Here is a 22,928-nt window from a genome sequence, read left to right on the forward strand (position 1 = left end):
AGGTTAGGAAAAATTGGAAAAGTAGTGGCTTAATGGAAAGTTTGAATGTTTGCATACCTTATGAATATTGTGTGAAAATGGTATGGATGCTTCCGACGTATGTTGTAATGATTTTGATGGATGATGAATATGAGAATAATAAGTTTGGGTTGGAAATGTAAGGTTGAAACGCAAAATGTTTCGTTATGTCGAAAGGATGGCTAGTGATGCCATATTGTATGTTTAATGCATATTGTTGTTATTGATGCTATTTCTGGGTTGTTGTGATGATGAATTGAGCCGAGCTAAGTCTCGGGGATGTCTTATATACAGAGGAAATGCTGCCAAAATTTCGGTAGGCAAGTCAGTGTTAAGTTGGATTATTGAAAAGTTCGAAACTAACAAATGGTAAACTTGACCATTTCTAGATTTTGGACGAAATTGAAGTCGACGCCAAGCGAGCGTAAGGCGCTATCGAGGTATGTGAAGCACTTCCCTTTGTTCCTAGGCATGTTCTGGATGTGATAGGCTAGGCCGCGAGCCTTAAGTACGACTCCGTTCCCCGGAATTCGAGACGGAAAACCGCTCCAATTCCTTCAATTCAACTGAAGCTATTTTCTTACAAATTGCCTTTAAAGTGAATTTTTGTACAAAACATCCCTAAACGGAGTCGGAACACTTCCAAACGATTATGGATGACCTCATAAGGTCTATTAGCGATAATTTACATGTGTTGCCTCGAGTTGGTCCGAGGCGGGCCCGCAAGGCCCGATATCTTCTATAATACTTTAAATACTTCCGTTTTGTCCGATTTTCTCAGAAACCATCTGAACTATTATTTTGATCATGATACAACTATTTTTATGAAATTCTTACAAAATGATTTCTGAACATCTGAGAATCTGATTATGATAATAATCTGTCGTGCCTTCCCAAATAGGATATAGGCGCGTACTATGCATACTATCCGTATACTCTGATTCTGACTTGCCGGTTGGCACCCTTTAGTCTGATTGAGTCCGTATGTGAGTCTGTATGTATGTGGTTTCCCATGGATCTGTTCGTGGTTGTCTCAATGCATTCCTTCACTGCGTCCCGGGCCAGGTTCTGTTATCGTGCATATTTCTCTGCATTGTTCACCGCGTCCCTCGGCGTACGGGCCGGGATCTGCTATATCTGTATGATTTTGATATATTGATCTGTGTATGGGGATGGCGGCCAGGATGGCATCTGATATGATCTGATCTGATCTGATTCTGTCTGTCCACCGCGTCCCGTACTAAGAGGGCCGGGTTCTGTTACCGCGCCCCCAGACAGGGCCGAAATCTGTATGTCTGTATGCATGTGCCATCAGTATTTATATAAGCACATGCCTCTGTATGATTCTGTATGGTTCAGTATGACTCTGCACTACTCTGCATGCATAATTCTGTCTGTCCGTCTGAATTACGACTATGTCTGTATGTCCGTATGGCTTCTGATTCTATATGTCCGCATGGATTCTGATTCTGTATGTCCGTATGGATTCTGATTCTGCTCGTCTGTCCGGATTATGATTCCGTCGGTTCGTCCGAACCATGATTCTGTTTATCTGTGTGGACCACGATTCTGTATGTCGGTCTGGATCATGACTCTGTCCGTCCGTCTGATGTATGGTTTTGTCCGTTATATTTCTGTGACTCCGGTTCGGACTATGATTGTATCTGTTATGTTTCTGCTTTACATACTCGGTACATTTTCGTACTGACCCCCGTTCTTCGGGGGCTGCGTTACATGCCCGCAGGTACAGGCGCACTCGGTGACATGCCGCCAGTCTAGGGCACAGGTTCTGCTATCTTGAAGAGCTCCTTTTGCTTCGGAGCATGTACTTTGGTATATATATCTTCTGTTTTCCGTATGTTCTGTATGTATGGAAGTTCTGGGTACGGCGGGGCCCTGTCCCGTCATATGATTATGTATGTCTGTAGAGGCCTGTAGATAGATGTGTGGGTTAAGGGTTTCGTCTGTATGTTATCCTTATCGGCTTATCTGTAAATGTCTGCATGTTCAGGTATATACATATATATGTTTGCGCGCGTGCCGTATCGGTATCGGCGTACTTCTGTAACATCTGTTTTAAAAAAAACAATCTGTATGGTACGAAATTCGGTCAGGTAGGTATGTACGGGTACCCAGTTAGGGTACCAGTCGCGGCCCACGGGGTTGGGTCGTGACAGAAGTGGTATCAGAGCGGTTAGTCCTCGGAAAGTCTACAGGCCGTGTCTAGTAGAGTCTTGTTTATCGATGTGTTGTGCACCACATCTATAAACAGGAAGCTACAGGGCATCTAGGATGTTACCCTTCTTTGAATCTTAGATCATGCGATAGAGCCAACTCTATGATATGAATTCCTTTCGACTAACTTTTAATTTCAGCCAAAGGACGGCATCAACAGAAGGCAATGGCTGATGATATTGGAGGCCGCACAGTACTCAGGTAAGCAATAATATGAAAGTTGTGTGTCGGAGAAGTTGTTTGAAGTGTGGTAGAAATATAAGGTTGAAGATTGAACAGAAAAGTGAACAGGAAGGAGCCTCCGATGTTGTTCGAGTTGGGCATGTGAGGTAAGCCTCGACATCTGTATAATTTTATCTGTAATTGTTAGCCCCGTGTGGCTACGAGACGACATGATATGATGTATATATATGCGTATATGTGTTGGCCCTGTGAGGCATGGTTGGTATTTCTTGTGTACAGGTTTCGGATAGTAAGAAATACAGAGGAACCTCTGCCCAAATTTTTTTTCCAGAGATATGGAAGTAAATATATATAAAGTAAGTACAAACAGGTTCCGCGATACTTGTCGGAATTTAGTTTTCTTCTGTCGGTGGTTGGAGAGCACCTTATGGTGATATTTTATCAGATTTCACCGACTATTTGGAGACGGAATTCGTGGGACGAAGACTTAAATCTGTGGCCTGTCTGTAATTGTATGTATATGTGTATGAAAGTGAATATCGGAGATTCAGAAAGGCAATATGGTAATTGTGCAACTTAGCCGGGGGTGGGACCCCCTACAAAAATTTTCCAAAAATTTGCTAAGATCCCGATTTGCCCTAAAATTATGTGACAAAGGTCCTGCAGGGCAATTGACGAAATTATATCAGCCCTAACGCGTTAAAATGCATGAAAGTTTCGGGGTTAAGCGTGCTCAAGCCAGAGCAATTCTGGGATGGGTGACCCCCCTGGGAAGTAATGCAAAATTTTGCACAAGAGTAAGTATGATAGATATAAATGGAAATTTAGGGTAACCAAAAGGAAAATAGAATGTGTGGAGTAATTTAGTGCCCTTACAGGAGTTGCGCAGAACGAGGCGGACTAAATGGGCAAAAAGAAAAGGTGCAACACCGCTCGGGAAATTGAGCGGATTTGAATAACAGTCAGAAACGTTCGCCAGTAAGATACTCGTAAATATATCTGTATGTGTGTGTATGATTTTCGTTTGGTGCCCATATGGATCAAGAGCCGAGTCCCGGCAACTAAGGTTGTGACAGATGAAGAATAGTAGGAAAGGTGAAAAATAAGAAGTGTGAATAAGGGGAAATCTCCGAAAGAGTCGATAAGCGACACGCAAGACGATTTGTATGATAACTTGGCAAACAAGTTCACCAATAAGGAAATGTTTTTTATAAATCACTGGAGCCTTAATAGGAGTGATCTGACTCTAATTCGGATTCTATCTGTTATACTTCTGCACTTCCGATTCTGATAAGGCTCTGCCTATTACGCCTCTGTACGTTTGATCTTGATCACGCGTCTGTCTGATACATCTCCGTATGTCTGATTTTAATTACGACTCTGTCTAATACATTTCTGTCTGTCTGACTTTGATCACGACTCTGTATGATACATTTCTGTACGTCTGATTCTGATTTCGAATCTGTCTGATACCTCTCTGTACGTCTGACTCCGATCTCAGATTTGTCTGACATACTTCCGTACCTCTGATTTTGACTATGAATCCGTCCGCCATAGTTTAATACGTCTGCCTCCGATTACGAATCCGTCCGATATGCTTCTACGCGTCCGGTCCTAGTTCTGAATCTGTTTGGTATGAGGTGTCTAGTATGAAGTGGGATTACGATAATGTGGTAAGAAACTCAGAAGTGTACCAAGAAGTGACGATTACTTATAATGTCTGAAAAGCATTCGTCTGCTACGAGAATATAGTTTATGGTCCGATAATTATGTGGGGTATGAGAAAATATATTATGAAGGCGTTTGAATCAGTGATGTGAAGAATTACCCCATCATGCTGGTAAAGAAGGCATGTCGGAAAGTCCACGAAGGACGATTATGAAAGGAACCCTCCCGAAATGGTATGACGCCCCATGAGGTCAATTTAACATTCGAGGACGAATGTTTTAAAGGGGGGGAGGATGTTACACCCCGTAAGAGTCAGTGCTATTTTAATTAAGACAAGAAAAAAATGAGTTAAGAAAGTTCAAGGAAAGTTAATCGAGTTAGTAAGAATATCGTTATATATGTATGGTTGCCTTAAGTATCCCGAGGTGACATCGTAACCTAAAGGATTTGAAATCGCGTTATGAGCATATATGAGGTAATGTGAGTGCCCTTTTAAAGTATTTGAGATTATTAGTAATGTTATAGAAGATGGATAAAAGATATGAATATATTTTTGCTATTGGAGTTTCGTCGAAGCTTCGTAAGTTCTCCAGTTACGTTTAAGGTTATTGTGATTCTCCGAACCCTTCGAGATGTGTATGGATTGTTATGTATGTATATGACTATGTATATGCATGTATAAGAGGTTACACGAGGGTCGGAAGAGGATTAGAAGTTAAACGAATCTGAACGAAATGAATCCGAACAACTTCAGAAAAATCTCGGACCAGATTTTTAGCCCATATTGTTGGAGGCATATCTCCTAGTATATGAGGAGTTTTAAGGTGTTTCAAAAGCCTAAAATTAAGTTCATCGAGTCTAGTTTCCAACGCAATAAACCTCTCGTCAAAATGATATTTGGATAAGGAAATATGGACGATGCAATTTGGGCTGGCAGGGCAGCAAGTTTGGACCCGACCCAAACACTAATGTTTCGGCCCATGAGGCCCATTAACGTTAATATATATGGCAAATTCACTTTAGGGCTGATCATTTTCAGATAAGATCTTCCAAGAACATTAGAGAGAGAGAGAGAAAACTTCAAGGCTAAGGAAGCCATTTTGATCAAAATCCGAGCTCCGAATCCCGAAGCTCATGAAGAGAAAAACGTTGTACGTTGCGTTGCCTTCAATTTGAGATAAATATTGGTCTTGGGGGATGAAATTTTCGTGGTGGAGCTTCTGATAAGGTATTTATAAAATTCCTTTTATGTTATTAAAGTGTTTATTTAGAGTTTTAACGAATTAGAACGGAGAAAACAGCATTATAAACTCGTTTGTTGTTTTGTTGAAATTTATGGGTGAGGGGATGTTTTAATTGAAATTGATGGACTGATTTGAATTAATATTTTGGTTGTTTTAATCATGGATTATGTGAGGAGAGTGAAGGAACTTAATGGTTATTAAGTTGTTGTAGGAAAACATACAACTTTGTTATGGTTTATGTAAAAATGGAAATGAAAGTATCAAGAGGCAAATTATGATTATTGTGGATGAATTTGGAAGATGGAAATGTATAATGAACTTGTATGTTGAAGGTTAGGAAAAATTGGAAAAGTAGTGGCTTAATGGAAAGTTTGAATGTTTGCATACCTTATGAATATTGTGTGAAAATGGTATGGATGCTTCCGACGTATGTTGTAATGATTTTGATGGATGATGAATATGAGAATAATAAGTTTGGGTTGGAAATGTAAGGTTGAAACGCAAAATGTTTCGTTATGTCGAAAGGATGGCTAGTGATGCCATATTGTATGTTTAATGCATATTGTTGTTATTGATGCTATTTCTGGGTTGTTGTGATGATGAATTGAGCCGAGCTAAGTCTCGGGGATGTCTTATATACAGAGGAAATGCTGCCGAAATTTCGGTAGGCAAGTCAGTGTTAAGTTGGATTATTGAAAAGTTCGAAACTAACAAATGGTAAACTTGACCATTTCTAGATTTTGGACGAAATTGAAGTCGACGCCAAGCGAGCGTAAGGCGCTATCGAGGTATGTGAAGCACTTCCCTTTGTTCCTAGGCATGTTCTGGATGTGATAGGCTAGGCCGCTAGCCTTAAGTACGACTCCGTTCCCCGGAATTCGAGACGGAAAACCGCTCCAATTCCTTCAATTCAACTGAAGCTATTTTCTTACAAATTGCCTTTAAAGTGAATTTTTGTACAAAACTTCCCTAAACGGAGTCGGAACACTTCCAAACGATTATGGATGACCTCATAAGGTCTATTAGCGATAATTTACATGTGTTGCCTCGAGTTGGTCCGAGGCGGGCCCGCAAGGCCCGATATCTTCTGTAATACTTTAAATACTTCCGTTTTGTCCGATTTTCTCAGAAACCATCTGAACTATTATTTTGATCATGATACAACTATTTTTATGAAATTCTTACAAAATGATTTCTGAACATCTGAGAATCTGATTCTGATAATAATCTGTCGTGCCTTCCCAAATAGGATATAGGCGCGTACTATGCATACTATCCGTATACTCTGATTCTGACTTGCCGGTTGGCACCCTTTAGTCTGATTGAGTCCGTATGTGAGTCTGTATGTATGTGGTTTCCCATGGATCTGTTCGTGGCTGTCTCAATGCATTCCTTCACTGCGTCCCGGGCCAGGTTCTGTTATCGTGCATATTTCTCTGCATTGTTCACCGCGTCCCTCGGCGTACGGGCCGGGATCTGTTATATCTGTATGATTTTGATATATTGATCTGTGTATGGGGATGGCGGCCAGGATGGCATCCGATATGATCTGATCTGATCTGATTCTGTCTGTCCACCGCGTCCCGTACTAAGGGGGCCGGGTTCTGTTACCGCGCCCCCAGACAGGGCCGAAATCTGTATGTCTGTATGCATGTGCCATCAGTATTTATATAAGCACATGCCTCTGTATGATTCTGTATGGTTCAGTATGACTCTGCACTACTCTGCATGCATAATTCTGTCTGTCCGTCTGAATTACGACTATGTCTGTATGTCCGTATGGCTTCTGATTCTATATGTCCGCATGGATTCTGATTCTGTATGTCCGTATGGATTCTGATTCTGCTCGTCTGTCCGGATTATGATTCCGTCGGTTCGTCCGAACCATGATTCTGTTTATCTGTGTGGACCACGATTCTGTATGTCGGTCTGGATCATGACTCTGTCCGTCCGTCTGATGTATGGTTTTGTCCGTTATATTTCTGTGACTCCGGTTCGGACTATGATTGTATCTGTTATGTTTCTGCTTTACATACTCGGTACATTTTCGTACTGACCCCCGTTCTTCGGGGGCTGCGTTACATGCCCGCAGGTACAGGCGCACTCGGTGACATGCCGCCAGTCTAGGGCACAGGTTCTGCTATCTTGAAGAGCTCCTTTTGCTTCGGAGCATGTACTTTGGTATATATATCTTCTGTTTTCCGTATGTTCTGTATGTATGGAAGTTCTGGGTACGGCGGGGCCCTGTCCCGTCATATGATTATGTATGTCTGTAGAGGCCTGTAGATAGATGTGTGGGTTAAGGGTTTCGTCTGTATGTTATCCTTATCGGCTTATCTGTAAATGTCTGCATGTTCAGGTATATACATATATATGTTTGCGCGCGTGCCGTATCGGTATCGGCGTACTTCTGTAACATCTGTTTTAAAAAAAACAATCTGTATGGTACGAAATTCGGTCAGGTAGGTATGTACGGGTACCCAGTTAGGGTACCAGTCGCGGCCCACGGGGTTGGGTCGTGACAGAAGTGGTATCAGAGCGGTTAGTCCTCGGAAAGTCTACAGGCCGTGTCTAGTAGAGTCTTGTTTATCGATGTGTTGTGCACCACATCTATAAACAGGAAGCTACAGGGCATCTAGGATGTTACCCTTCTTTGAATCTTAGATCATGCGATAGAGCCAACTCTATGATATGAATTCCTTTCGACTAACTTTTAATTTCAGCCAAAGGACGGCATCAACAGAAGGCAATGGCTGATGATATTGGAGGCCGCACAGTACTCAGGTAAGCAATAATATGAAAGTTGTGTGTCGGAGAAGTTGTTTGAAGTGTGGTAGAAATATAAGGTTGAAGATTGAACAGAAAAGTGAACAGGAAGGAGCCTCCGATGTTGTTCGAGTTGGGCATGTGAGGTAAGCCTCGACATCTGTATAATTTTATCTGTAATTGTTAGCCCCGTGTGGCTACGAGACGACATGATATGATGTATATATATGCGTATATGTGTTGGCCCTGTGAGGCATGGTTGGTATTTCTTGTGTACAGGTTTCGGATAGTAAGAAATACAGAGGAACCTCTGCCCAAATTTTTTTTCCAGAGATATGGAAGTAAATATATATAAAGTAAGTACAAACAGGTTCCGCGATACTTGTCGGAATTTAGTTTTCTTCTGTCGGTGGTTGGAGAGCACCTTATGGTGATATTTTATCAGATTTCACCGACTATTTGGAGACGGAATTCGTGGGACGAAGACTTAAATCTGTGGCCTGTCTGTAATTGTATGTATATGTGTATGAAAGTGAATATCGGAGATTCAGAAAGGCAATATGGTAATTGTGCAACTTAGCCGGGGGTGGGACCCCCTACAAAAATTTTCCAAAAATTTGCTAAGATCCCGATTTGCCCTAAAATTATGTGACAAAGGTCCTGCAGGGCAATTGACGAAATTATATCAGCCCTAACGCGTTAAAATGCATGAAAGTTTCGGGGTTAAGCGTGCTCAAGCCAGAGCAATTCTGGGATGGGTGACCCCCCTGGGAAGTAATGCAAAATTTTGCACAAGAGTAAGTATGATAGATATAAATGGAAATTTAGGGTAACCAAAAGGAAAATAGAATGTGTGGAGTAATTTAGTGCCCTTACAGGAGTTGCGCAGAACGAGGCGGACTAAATGGGCAAAAAGAAAAGGTGCAACACCGCTCGGGAAATTGAGCGGATTTGAATAACAGTCAGAAACGTTCGCCAGTAAGATACTAGTAAATATATCTGTATGTGTGTGTATGATTTTCGTTTGGTGCCCATATGGATCAAGAGCCGAGTCCCGGCAACTAAGGTTGTGACAGATGAAGAATAGTAGGAAAGGTGAAAAATAAGAAGTGTGAATAAGGGGAAATCTCCGAAAGAGTCGATAAGCGACACGCAAGACGATTTGTATGATAACTTGGCAAACAAGTTCACCAATAAGGAAATGTTTTTTATAAATCACTGGAGCCTTAATAGGAGTGATCTGACTCTAATTCGGATTCTATCTGTTATACTTCTGCACTTCCGATTCTGATAAGGCTCTGCCTATTACGCCTCTGTACGTCTGATCTTGATCACGCGTCTGTCTGATACATCTCCGTATGTCTGATTTTAATTACGACTCTGTCTAATACATTTCTGTCTGTCTGACTTTGATCACGACTCTGTATGATACATTTCTGTACGTCTGATTCTGATTTCGAATCTGTCTGATACCTCTCTGTACGTCTGACTCCGATCTCAGATTTGTCTGACATACTTCCGTACCTCTGATTTTGACTATGAATCCGTCCGCCATAGTTTAATACGTCTGCCTCCGATTACGAATCCGTCCGATATGCTTCTACGCGTCCGGTCCTAGTTCTGAATCTGTTTGGTATGAGGTGTCTAGTATGAAGTGGGATTACGATAATGTGGTAAGAAACTCAGAAGTGTACCAAGAAGTGACGATTACTTATAATGTCTGAAAAGCATTCGTCTGCTACGAGAATATAGTTTATGGTCCGATAATTATGTGGGGTATGAGAAAATATATTATGAAGGCGTTTGAATCAGTGATGTGAAGAATTACCCCATCATGCTGGTAAAGAAGGCATGTCGGAAAGTCCACGAAGGACGATTATGAAAGGAACCCTCCCGAAATGGTATGACGCCCCATGAGGTCAATTTAACATTCGAGGACGAATGTTTTAAAGGGGGGGAGGATGTTACACCCCGTAAGAGTCAGTGCTATTTTAATTAAGACAAGAAAAAAATGAGTTAAGAAAGTTCAAGGAAAGTTAATCGAGTTAGTAAGAATATCGTTATATATGTATGGTTGCCTTAAGTATCCCGAGGTGACATCGTAACCTAAAGGATTTGAAATCGCGTTATGAGCATATATGAGGTAATGTGAGTGCCCTTTTAAAGTATTTGAGATTATTAGTAATGTTATAGAAGATGGATAAAAGATATGAATATATTTTTGCTATTGGAGTTTCGTCGAAGCTTCGTAAGTTCTCCAGTTACGTTTAAGGTTATTGTGATTCTCCGAACCCTTCGGGATGTGTATGGATTGTTATGTATGTATATGACTATGTATATGCATGTATAAGAGGTTACACGAGGGTCGGAAGAGGATTAGAAGTTAAACGAATCTGAACGAAATGAATCCGAACAACTTCAGAAAAATCTCGGACCAGATTTTTAGCCCATATTGTTGGAGGCATATCTCCTAGTATATGAGGAGTTTTAAGGTGTTTCAAAAGCCTAAAATTAAGTTCATCGAGTCTAGTTTCCAACGCAACAAACCTCTCGTCAAAATGATATTTGGATAAGGAAATATGGACGATGCAATTTGGGCTGGCAGGGCAGCAAGTTTGGACCCGACCCAAACACTAATGTTTCGGCCCATGAGGCCCATTAACGTTAATATATATGGCAAATTCACTTTAGGGCTGATCATTTTCAGATAAGATCTTCCAAGAACATTAGAGAGAGAGAGAGAAAACTTCAAGGCTAAGGAAGCCATTTTGATCAAAATCCGAGCTCCGAATCCCGAAGCTCATGAAGAGAAAAACGTTGTACGTTGCGTTGCCTTCAATTTGAGATAAATATTGGTCTTGGGGGATGAAATTTTCGTGGTGGAGCTTCTGATAAGGTATTTATAAAATTCCTTTTATGTTATTAAAGTGTTTATTTAGAGTTTTAACGAATTAGAACGGAGAAAACAGCATTATAAACTCGTTTGTTGTTTTGTTGAAATTTATGGGTGAGGGGATGTTTTAATTGAAATTGATGGACTGATTTGAATTAATATTTTGGTTGTTTTAATCATGGATTATGTGAGGAGAGTGAAGGAACTTAATGGTTATTAAGTTGTTGTAGGAAAACATACAACTTTGTTATGGTTTATGTAAAAATGGAAATGAAAGTATCAAGAGGCAAATTATGATTATTGTGGATGAATTTGGAAGATGGAAATGTATAATGAACTTGTATGTTGAAGGTTAGGAAAAATTGGAAAAGTAGTGGCTTAATGGAAAGTTTGAATGTTTGCATACCTTATGAATATTGTGTGAAAATGGTATGGATGCTTCCGACGTATGTTGTAATGATTTTGATGGATGATAAATATGAGAATAATAAGTTTGGGTTGGAAATGTAAGGTTGAAACGCAAAATGTTTCGTTATGTCGAAAGGATGGCTAGTGATGCCATATTGTATGTTTAATGCATATTGTTGTTATTGATGCTATTTCTGGGTTGTTGTGATGATGAATTGAGCCGAGCTAAGTCTCGGGGATGTCTTATATACAGAGGAAATGCTGCCGAAATTTCGGTAGGCAAGTCAGTGTTAAGTTGGATTATTGAAAAGTTCGAAACTAACAAATGGTAAACTTGACCATTTCTAGATTTTGGACGAAATTGAAGTCGACGCCAAGCGAGCGTAAGGCGCTATCGAGGTATGTGAAGCACTTCCCTTTGTTCCTAGGCATGTTCTGGATGTGATAGGCTAGGCCGCTAGCCTTAAGTACGACTCCGTTCCCCGGAATTCGAGACGGAAAACCGCTCCAATTCCTTCAATTCAACTGAAGCTATTTTCTTACAAATTGCCTTTAAAGTGAATTTTTGTACAAAACTTCCCTAAACGGAGTCGGAACACTTCCAAACGATTATGGATGACCTCATAAGGTCTATTAGCGATAATTTACATGTGTTGCCTCGAGTTGGTCCGAGGCGGGCCCGCAAGGCCCGATATCTTCTGTAATACTTTAAATACTTCCGTTTTGTCCGATTTTCTCAGAAACCATCTGAACTATTATTTTGATCATGATACAACTATTTTTATGAAATTCTTACAAAATGATTTCTGAACATCTGAGAATCTGATTCTGATAATAATCTGTCGTGCCTTCCCAAATAGGATATAGGCGCGTACTATGCATACTATCCGTATACTCTGATTCTGACTTGCCGGTTGGCACCCTTTAGTCTGATTGAGTCCGTATGTGAGTCTGTATGTATGTGGTTTCCCATGGATCTGTTCGTGGCTGTCTCAATGCATTCCTTCACTGCGTCCCGGGCCAGGTTCTGTTATCATGCATATTTCTCTGCATTGTTCACCGCGTCCCTCGGCGTACGGGTCAGGATCTGTTATATCTGTATGATTTTGATATATTGATCTGTGTATGGGGATGGCGGCCAGGATGGCATCCGATATGATCTGATCTGATCTGATTCTGTCTGTCCACCGCGTCCCGTACTAAGGGGGCCGGGTTCTGTTACCGCGCCCCCAGACAGGGCCGAAATCTGTATGTCTGTATGCATGTGCCATCAGTATTTATATAAGCACATGCCTCTGTATGATTCTGTATGGTTCAGTATGACTCTGCACTACTCTGCATGCATAATTCTGTCTGTCCGTCTGAATTACGACTATGTCTGTATGTCCGTATGGCTTCTGATTCTATATGTCCGCATGGATTCTGATTCTGTATGTCCGTATGGATTCTGATTCTGCTCGTCTGTCCGGATTATGATTCCGTCGGTTCGTCCGAACCATGATTCTGTTTATCTGTGTGGACCACGATTCTGTATGTCGGTCTGGATCATGACTCTGTCCGTCCGTCTGATGTATGGTTTTGTCCGTTATATTTCTGTGACTCCGGTTCGGACTATGATTGTATCTGTTATGTTTCTGCTTTACATACTCGGTACATTTTCGTACTGACCCCCGTTCTTCGGGGGCTGCGTTACATGCCCGCAGGTACAGGCGCACTCGGTGACATGCCGCCAGTCTAGGGCACAGGTTCTGCTATCTTGAAGAGCTCCTTTTGCTTCGGAGCATGTACTTTGGTATATATATCTTCTGTTTTCCGTATGTTCTGTATGTATGGAAGTTCTGGGTACGGCGGGGCCCTGTCCCGTCATATGATTCTGTATGTCTGTAGAGGCCTGTAGATAGATGTGTGGGTTAAGGGTTTCGTCTGTATGTTAGCCTTATCGGCTTATCTGTAAATGTCTGCATGTTCAGGTATATACATATATATGTTTGCGCGCGTGCCGTATCGGTATCGGCGTACTTCTGTAACATCTGTTTTAAAAAAAACAATCTGTATGGTACGAAATTCGGTCAGGTAGGTATGTACGGGTACCCAGTTAGGGTACCAGTCGCGGCCCACGGGGTTGGGTCGTGACAGAAGTGGTATCAGAGCGGTTAGTCCTCGGAAAGTCTACAGGCCGTGTCTAGTAGAGTCTTGTTTATCGATGTGTTGTGCACCACATCTATAAACAGGAAGCTACAGGGCATCTAGGATGTTACCCTTCTTTGAATCTTAGATCATGCGATAGAGCCAACTCTATGATATGAATTCCTTTCGACTAACTTTTAATTTCAGCCAAAGGACGGCATCAACAGAAGGCAATGGCTGATGATATTGGAGGCCGCACAGTACTCAGGTAAGCAATAATATGAAAGTTGTGTGTCGGAGAAGTTGTTTGAAGTGTGGTAGAAATATAAGGTTGAAGATTGAACAGAAAAGTGAACAGGAAGGAGCCTCCGATGTTGTTCGAGTTGGGCATGTGAGGTAAGCCTCGACATCTGTATAATTTTATCTGTAATTGTTAGCCCCGTGTGGCTACGAGACGACATGATATGATGTATATATATGCGTATATGTGTTGGCCCTGTGAGGCATGGTTGGTATTTCTTGTGTACAGGTTTCGGATAGTAAGAAATACAGAGGAACCTCTGCCCAAATTTTTTTTCCAGAGATATGGAAGTAAATATATATAAAGTAAGTACAAACAGGTTCCGCGATACTTGTCGGAATTTAGTTTTCTTCTGTCGGTGGTTGGAGAGCACCTTATGGTGATATTTTATCAGATTTCACCGACTATTTGGAGACGGAATTCGTGGGACGAAGACTTAAATCTGTGGCCTGTCTGTAATTGTATGTATATGTGTATGAAAGTGAATATCGGAGATTCAGAAAGGCAATATGGTAATTGTGCAACTTAGCCGGGGGTGGGACCCCCTACAAAAATTTTCCAAAAATTTGCTAAGATCCCGATTTGCCCTAAAATTATGTGACAAAGGTCCTGCAGGGCAATTGACGAAATTATATCAGCCCTAACGCGTTAAAATGCATGAAAGTTTCGGGGTTAAGCGTGCTCAAGCCAGAGCAATTCTGGGATGGGTGACCCCCCTGGGAAGTAATGCAAAATTTTGCACAAGAGTAAGTATGATAGATATAAATGGAAATTTAGGGTAACCAAAAGGAAAATAGAATGTGTGGAGTAATTTAGTGCCCTTACAGGAGTTGCGCAGAACGAGGCGGACTAAATGGGCAAAAAGAAAAGGTGCAACACCGCTCGGGAAATTGAGCGGATTTGAATAACAGTCAGAAACGTTCGCCAGTAAGATACTAGTAAATATATCTGTATGTGTGTGTATGATTTTCGTTTGGTGCCCATATGGATCAAGAGCCGAGTCCCGGCAACTAAGGTTGTGACAGATGAAGAATAGTAGGAAAGGTGAAAAATAAGAAGTGTGAATAAGGGGAAATCTCCGAAAGAGTCGATAAGCGACACGCAAGACGATTTGTATGATAACTTGGCAAACAAGTTCACCAATAAGGAAATGTTTTTTATAAATCACTGGAGCCTTAATAGGAGTGATCTGACTCTAATTCGGATTCTATCTGTTATACTTCTGCACTTCCGATTCTGATAAGGCTCTGCCTATTACGCCTCTGTACGTCTGATCTTGATCACGCGTCTGTCTGATACATCTCCGTATGTCTGATTTTAATTACGACTCTGTCTAATACATTTCTGTCTGTCTGACTTTGATCACGACTCTGTATGATACATTTCTGTACGTCTGATTCTGATTTCGAATCTGTCTGATACCTCTCTGTACGTCTGACTCCGATCTCAGATTTGTCTGACATACTTCCGTACCTCTGATTTTGACTATGAATCCGTCCGCCATAGTTTAATACGTCTGCCTCCGATTACGAATCCGTCCGATATGCTTCTACGCGTCCGGTCCTAGTTCTGAATCTGTTTGGTATGAGGTGTCTAGTATGAAGTGGGATTACGATAATGTGGTAAGAAACTCAGAAGTGTACCAAGAAGTGACGATTACTTATAATGTCTGAAAAGCATTCGTCTGCTACGAGAATATAGTTTATGGTCCGATAATTATGTGGGGTATGAGAAAATATATTATGAAGGCGTTTGAATCAGTGATGTGAAGAATTACCCCATCATGCTGGTAAAGAAGGCATGTCGGAAAGTCCACGAAGGACGATTATGAAAGGAACCCTCCCGAAATGGTATGACGCCCCATGAGGTCAATTTAACATTCGAGGACGAATGTTTTAAAGGGGGGGAGGATGTTACACCCCGTAAGAGTCAGTGCTATTTTAATTAAGACAAGAAAAAAATGAGTTAAGAAAGTTCAAGGAAAGTTAATCGAGTTAGTAAGAATATCGTTATATATGTATGGTTGCCTTAAGTATCCCGAGGTGACATCGTAACCTAAAGGATTTGAAATCGCGTTATGAGCATATATGAGGTAATGTGAGTGCCCTTTTAAAGTATTTGAGATTATTAGTAATGTTATAGAAGATGGATAAAAGATATGAATATATTTTTGCTATTGGAGTTTCGTCGAAGCTTCGTAAGTTCTCCAGTTACGTTTAAGGTTATTGTGATTCTCCGAACCCTTCGAGATGTGTATGGATTGTTATGTATGTATATGACTATGTATATGCATGTATAAGAGGTTACACGAGGGTCGGAAGAGGATTAGAAGTTAAACGAATCTGAACGAAATGAATCCGAACAACTTCAGAAAAATCTCGGACCAGATTTTTAGCCCATATTGTTGGAGGCATATCTCCTAGTATATGAGGAGTTTTAAGGTGTTTCAAAAGCCTAAAATTAAGTTCATCGAGTCTAGTTTCCAACGCAACAAACCTCTCGTCAAAATGATATTTGGATAAGGAAATATGGACGATGCAATTTGGGCTGGCAGGGCAGCAAGTTTGGACCCGACCCAAACACTAATGTTTCGGCCCATGAGGCCCATTAACGTTAATATATATGGCAAATTCACTTTAGGGCTGATCATTTTCAGATAAGATCTTCCAAGAACATTAGAGAGAGAGAGAGAAAACTTCAAGGCTAAGGAAGCCATTTTGATCAAAATCCGAGCTCCGAATCCCGAAGCTCATGAAGAGAAAAACGTTGTACGTTGCGTTGCCTTCAATTTGAGATAAATATTGGTCTTGGGGGATGAAATTTTCGTGGTGGAGCTTCTGATAAGGTATTTATAAAATTCCTTTTATGTTATTAAAGTGTTTATTTAGAGTTTTAACGAATTAGAACGGAGAAAACAGCATTATAAACTCGTTTGTTGTTTTGTTGAAATTTATGGGTGAGGGGATGTTTTAATTGAAATTGATGGACTGATTTGAATTAATATTTTGGTTGTTTTAATCATGGATTATGTGAGGAGAGTGAAGGAACTTAATGGTTATTAAGTTGTTGTAGGAAAACATACAACTTTGTTATGGTTTATGTAAAAATGGAAATGAAAGTATCAAGAGGCAAATTATGATTATTGTGGATGAATTTGGAAGATGGAAATGTATAATGAACTTGTATGTTGAAGGTTAGGAAAAATTGGAAAAGTAGTGGCTTAATGGAAAGTTTGAATGTTTGCATACCTTATGAATATTGTGTGAAAATGGTATGGATGCTTCCGACGTATGTTGTAATGATTTTGATGGATGATGAATATGAGAATAATAAGTTTGGGTTGGAAATGTAAGGTTGAAACGCAAAATGTTTCGTTATGTCGAAAGGATGGCTAGTGATGCCATATTGTATGTTTAATGCATATTGTTGTTATTGATGCTATTTCTGGGTTGTTGTGATGATGAATTGAGCCGAGCTAAGTCTCGGGGATGTCTTATATACAGAGGAAATGCTGCCGAAATTTCGGTAGGCAAGTCAGTGTTAAGTTGGATTATTGAAAAGTTCGAAACTAACAAATGGTAAACTTGACCATTTCTAGATTTTGGACGAAATTGAAGTCGACGCCAAGCGAGCGTAAGGCGCTATCGAGGTATGTGAAGCACTTCCCTTTGTTCCTAGGCATGTTCTGGATGTGATAGGCTAGGCCGCTAGCCTTAAGTACGACTCCGTTCCCCGGAATTCGAGACGGAAAACCGCTCCAATTCCTTCAATTCAACTGAAGCTATTTTCTTACAAATTGCCTTTAAAGTGAATTTTTGTACAAAACTTCCCTAAACGGAGTCGGAACACTTCCAAACGATTATGGATGACCTCATAAGGTCTATTAGCGATAATTTACATGTGTTGCCTCGAGTTGGTCCGAGGCGGGCCCGCAAGGCCCGATATCTTCTGTAATACTTTAAATACTTCCGTTTTGTCCGATTTTCTCAGAAACCATCTGAACTATTATTTTGATCATGATACAACTATTTTTATGAAATTCTTACAAAATGATTTCTGAACATCTGAGAATCTGATTCTGATAATAATCTGTCGTGCCTTCCCAAATAGGATATAGGCGCGTACTATGCATACTATCCGTATACTCTGATTCTGACTTGCCGGTTGGCACCCTTTAGTCTGATTGAGTCCGTATGTGAGTCTGTATGTATGTGGTTTCCCATGGATCTGTTCGTGGCTGTCTCAATGCATTCCTTCACTGCGTCCCGGGCCAGGTTCTGTTATCGTGCATATTTCTCTGCATTGTTCACCGCGTCCCTCGGCGTACGGGCCGGGATCTGTTATATCTGTATGATTTTGATATATTGATCTGTGTATGGGGATGGCGGCCAGGATGGCATCCGATATGATCTGATCTGATCTGATTCTGTCTGTCCACCGCGTCCCGTACTAAGGGGGCCGGGTTCTGTTACCGCGCCCCCAGACAGGGCCGAAATCTGTATGTCTGTATGCATGTGCCATCAGTATTTATATAAGCACATGCCTCTGTATGATTCTGTATGGTTCAGTATGACTCTGCACTACTCTGCATGCATAATTCTGTCTGTCCGTCTGAATTACGACTATGTCTGTATGTCCGTATGGCTTCTGATTCTATATGTCCGCATGGATTCTGATTCTGTATGTCCGTATGGATTCTGATTCTGCTCGTCTGTCCGGATTATGATTCCGTCGGTTCGTCCGAACCATGATTCTGTTTATCTGTGTGGACCACGATTCTGTATGTCGGTCTGGATCATGACTCTGTCCGTCCGTCTGATGTATGGTTTTGTCCGTTATATTTCTGTGACTCCGGTTCGGACTATGATTGTATCTGTTATGTTTCTGCTTTACATACTCGGTACATTTTCGTACTGACCCCCGTTCTTCGGGGGCTGCGTTACATGCCCGCAGGTACAGGCGCACTCGGTGACATGCCGCCAGTCTAGGGCACAGGTTCAGCTATCTTGAAGAGCTCCTTTTGCTTCGGAGCATGTACTTTGGTATATATATCTTCTGTTTTCCGTATGTTCTGTATGTATGGAGGTTCTGGGTACGGCGGGGCCCTGTCCCGTCATATGATTCTGTATGTCTGTAGAGGCCTGTAGATAGATGTGTGGGTTAAGGGTTTCGTCTGTATGTTAGCCTTATCGGCTTATCTGTAAATGTCTGCATTTTCAGGTATATACATATATATGTTTGCGCGCGTGCCGTATCGGTATCGGCGTACTTCTGTAACATCTGTTTTAAAAAAAACAATCTGTATGGTACGAAATTCGGTCAGGTAGGTATGTACGGGTACCCAGTTAGGGTACCAGTCGCGGCCCACGGGGTTGGGTCGTGACAGTTGCGGAACGTGCAGCCCGATCCATATATATATTATACTGTTGCGGAACGTTCAGCCCGATCCATACATATATTATACTACTGCGGAACGTGCAGCCCGATCCATATATATATTATACTGCTGTGGAACGTGCAGCCCGATCCATATATATAATATACTGCTGCGGAACGTGCAGCCCGATCCATATATATATTATATACATATATCCATAACAATACTTCCTTTGAAAAAAAAGCATTTCTTGTTCATATATATACAGAAAATAGAACATATCATGTTGCCGAGGCGTCGGCTCCGATCCCTTTAACCCCATATAATATTGTCGAGGCGTCGACTCCGATACATATATGATATAACATGTTAGTGGCGAGTATAACATAGTGCACACAATGATATAACCGGCCCGAGGCTCGGCGAACGATATAATAGTAGCACGCACAAGCGGAGTAGTGAGAACCATGTGTATATAAATCAATTCTAAGACTCGATGGACAAGTATACTCACCGACCCCTGAAGGCTCAGAAACAAGTTTCGGGTCAATCCGACTTAGTATAAGAAAGTTATGAGCGTTTGAAGTACAGAACCTTCTACAAGCGTTTCAGAAGCCATTTTTGGAAAACCAAAGCCATAATCATGTTAGGTACCCTTCGAATATTGTTATGGATCACATCCGACAGAGCCTTTGGAACCATATGTACGTATCAAAATGTATCAAAGACTCGATGGAATAACCAAACGTGCTATCATTTGAAAACCAAAACATTAATCACACCAATTATCTCTCGAATGCCATTCGGAAACATATCAAACTGAACTTCGGACATCATAAGTACGCATCAAAACCATATGGGACAGCTTATGGAAATCAAGAACGTTAGCCATCCTAGTGGCTCTAAGAATGGGAGTTCCTTTGGAATCATATACATATCGTCTGTTCGTTTCACAAAGATCATGCCAAAAGAAAGAAAGGGTAAGCCTTACATACCTGTCCCACGTCCAATTAGCTGCGCTTATTCGTCCAAACTTGCTAGTCTACATTCAAGAGAATTGACATAATCATTAGACTCATCGACATAGACTTGTCTTAGTCCTTCAAATGAATTCATTTATATTCTGCCAAAATTTCGGTAGTATTTCCCCTGTAAATACACCATCCCCGAGAATCCAACTCGGCCAAATCATCAATCCGAGAATTCAACTCGGCCAAATTATCAACAACAATACCAACAATTATGCCAACAACATCAACAATCAATTCAAGACGCATTCTAACATTAACAACCTTTGCCATACAATTCAACGACATGTCATTTATATTTAATTCAATCACATATATTCAAGCTAACACCAAGGATCCTACATTCAAATATTAATCCGAAATCATTCTAACATGATTCAAGAATACTCCAAACAATTCACATAATATTCAAAACAACCTATTCAAGAACACTTCAACAATCCGCTCTCCATTCCAAACGGCCAAACCAACATACTACCCGAAACCTTCCAAATTCATGAATTACACCAACAATTCACACACTAACAACATTGTTTTCCATAAATACAAGAAGACTATGTTCAAATCACATTAACTTCTAAAACAACTCTCCAACCATTACAACTTCACTAGAATCATTAAACTTTCATTTTCATCATAGAATTCATTACAACAACAACTAAAATACTAGATAAAATTAGTTCATCATCCCTATACAACACAACACACACACACAGCCAAACTCCACACCGCACGGCCACCACTCCAACACTCTAAATTCATGGTTTTCATTCATTTCTACATACTACAACATACCCAAACCATTCATAACATATAAAAAGAAGATTAGACCTTACCTTTTCCACTTGTCTTCTTAACTTGGTTAGGGTTGCTCCTTGCAAAATGGATGGTTTTCTTGCTCCAACAACTATCCCACGTTAAAGAGGACCTTCTAATTGGTAGGATTGCTAGAAGAAAATTATTTTTCTTGATAAATTTCCATGGCACCAAATTTTTTGCCACGGCCGAATACTACTATATAATTTCCTTTTCTTGAAACTTCTTCAAGTTTCTTGAAATAAAAGATGGTGAATCATAAAATCCACGGGTCATCTTTTACTTATACCCATTAAGCATCCATGTGGGCTTTGGCCCATCTAGCTTGGACGGCCATGTGGCCTTTTATTTCAAGCCGATTTTTTTTTTTTTTTGTAATTCATGTAAAATTTATTTTCCAAATTCCAAATTTGCCCTTAGCCTTCCTCCATATTTCTATGAGTCATCTTGCGAATTTCCCTTTTTACCCTTAGCCTTTCTCAATATTTCCATACTAGTAAACCACTTGTTCATCGAAATAATTTTGGAAAATAGTCTTGCCTTTGACTTTTCGCAATTATCTCGAATTATCCGAACGTACAAAATATGGGCTATAACAGTATAAATACGAACAAGTTGTAGTAGCATAAGGGAAGATGAGGACTCGACGCAAGGAGAAAGAAAATGGTGTGCTTCATGAAGATTTCAAGATAAGAACAGGAACCGGCTGAATATTAGCAGGACTATGATGCATGACTGTGATGCAAACAAGTAGTTAAGAGAACTATGGGACAATATGAGCTAAGCTAATGAAAGGATGAATCGTGGGAATGAATGGTAGAGAATATCAACTTCTAATGGTATAGTATAGATATAAATCGGAATTGGGAACAAAGAGCAAATAGAAACTCAAGGATATTAGTAAAAAGATAGTTATGAAGGAAGATTAGGGCTGGAGGTCGGCCACTCCATAAGGAGTATAACGAATTCCTATGTCATCATTGATTCATTAGCCTAGGGGACTGTTAGTTATGAAAGGAAAAGGTGATCAATAAAGAAAGCATCTGAATTATATCCGATATGTGTAAACATTTGACTTAGTACAAGAATCCAGTTAGCAAATAGAAAATAAGTTAAGCCATACGATGAAAGGAACTCCGGCATTATATGGAATAGAGGAGTTGAAGGGCCACTAAAGTCGGCCAGATGACTACCAAAGACGGTTAATATTCGAATGTTACTGGTAAATGAGGACATCTTTAAAAAGGAGGGAAGAACATATTCGGTCCTGAGATGAGTTACAATATTCCCAAATTCAAAAACAAAAAGTGGGAATGGATTGAATACAAGTATAAGGGACAATCAGGACTACTAACAAGAACTTGTAGCACTAGAAGAGATGAAAGCTTTAAAAGAGGAATATTTATAGGAAGTTCAATGACCTTCAATGGAAAGGAAGATATTATGCCTATGGATAGCAAAATAGTAGTGCTGCCTGAGATTAGAAAGTACCTCGTAAATTGTGAAATTTCAAGTCGCTAGTTATATCAATTATGAGAGTGTATGACATAGAACCATATAAACAACCGCCGTAATGAATCGGCCAGTAGAATGGTGCAAGGATGACGATAAGGGACCAAAGGAGAATGGCGGCTAATTTAAGTCTCAAATATTCACCGATATAAGAGAACCAAGGACTTAAGGAGGGAAGAATATTCGTATTGAAAGGAAGTTATGATTAAGTATGATTTTACCTTAGTCCCATGTTTATGACCTATATTGTAATTATGTTAAGATTGGAGGAAAAGAAATTGAAGGAAAAGTTCAAATATGAATATGATGATATTGTAAGGAATTAAGGAGTCCGACCAAGGAATTTAAAGGA

This window comes from Lycium barbarum, chromosome 4 (genome assembly GCF_019175385.1).
Source record: "Lycium barbarum isolate Lr01 chromosome 4, ASM1917538v2, whole genome shotgun sequence".
Classification (NCBI taxonomy): domain Eukaryota; kingdom Viridiplantae; phylum Streptophyta; class Magnoliopsida; order Solanales; family Solanaceae; genus Lycium; species Lycium barbarum.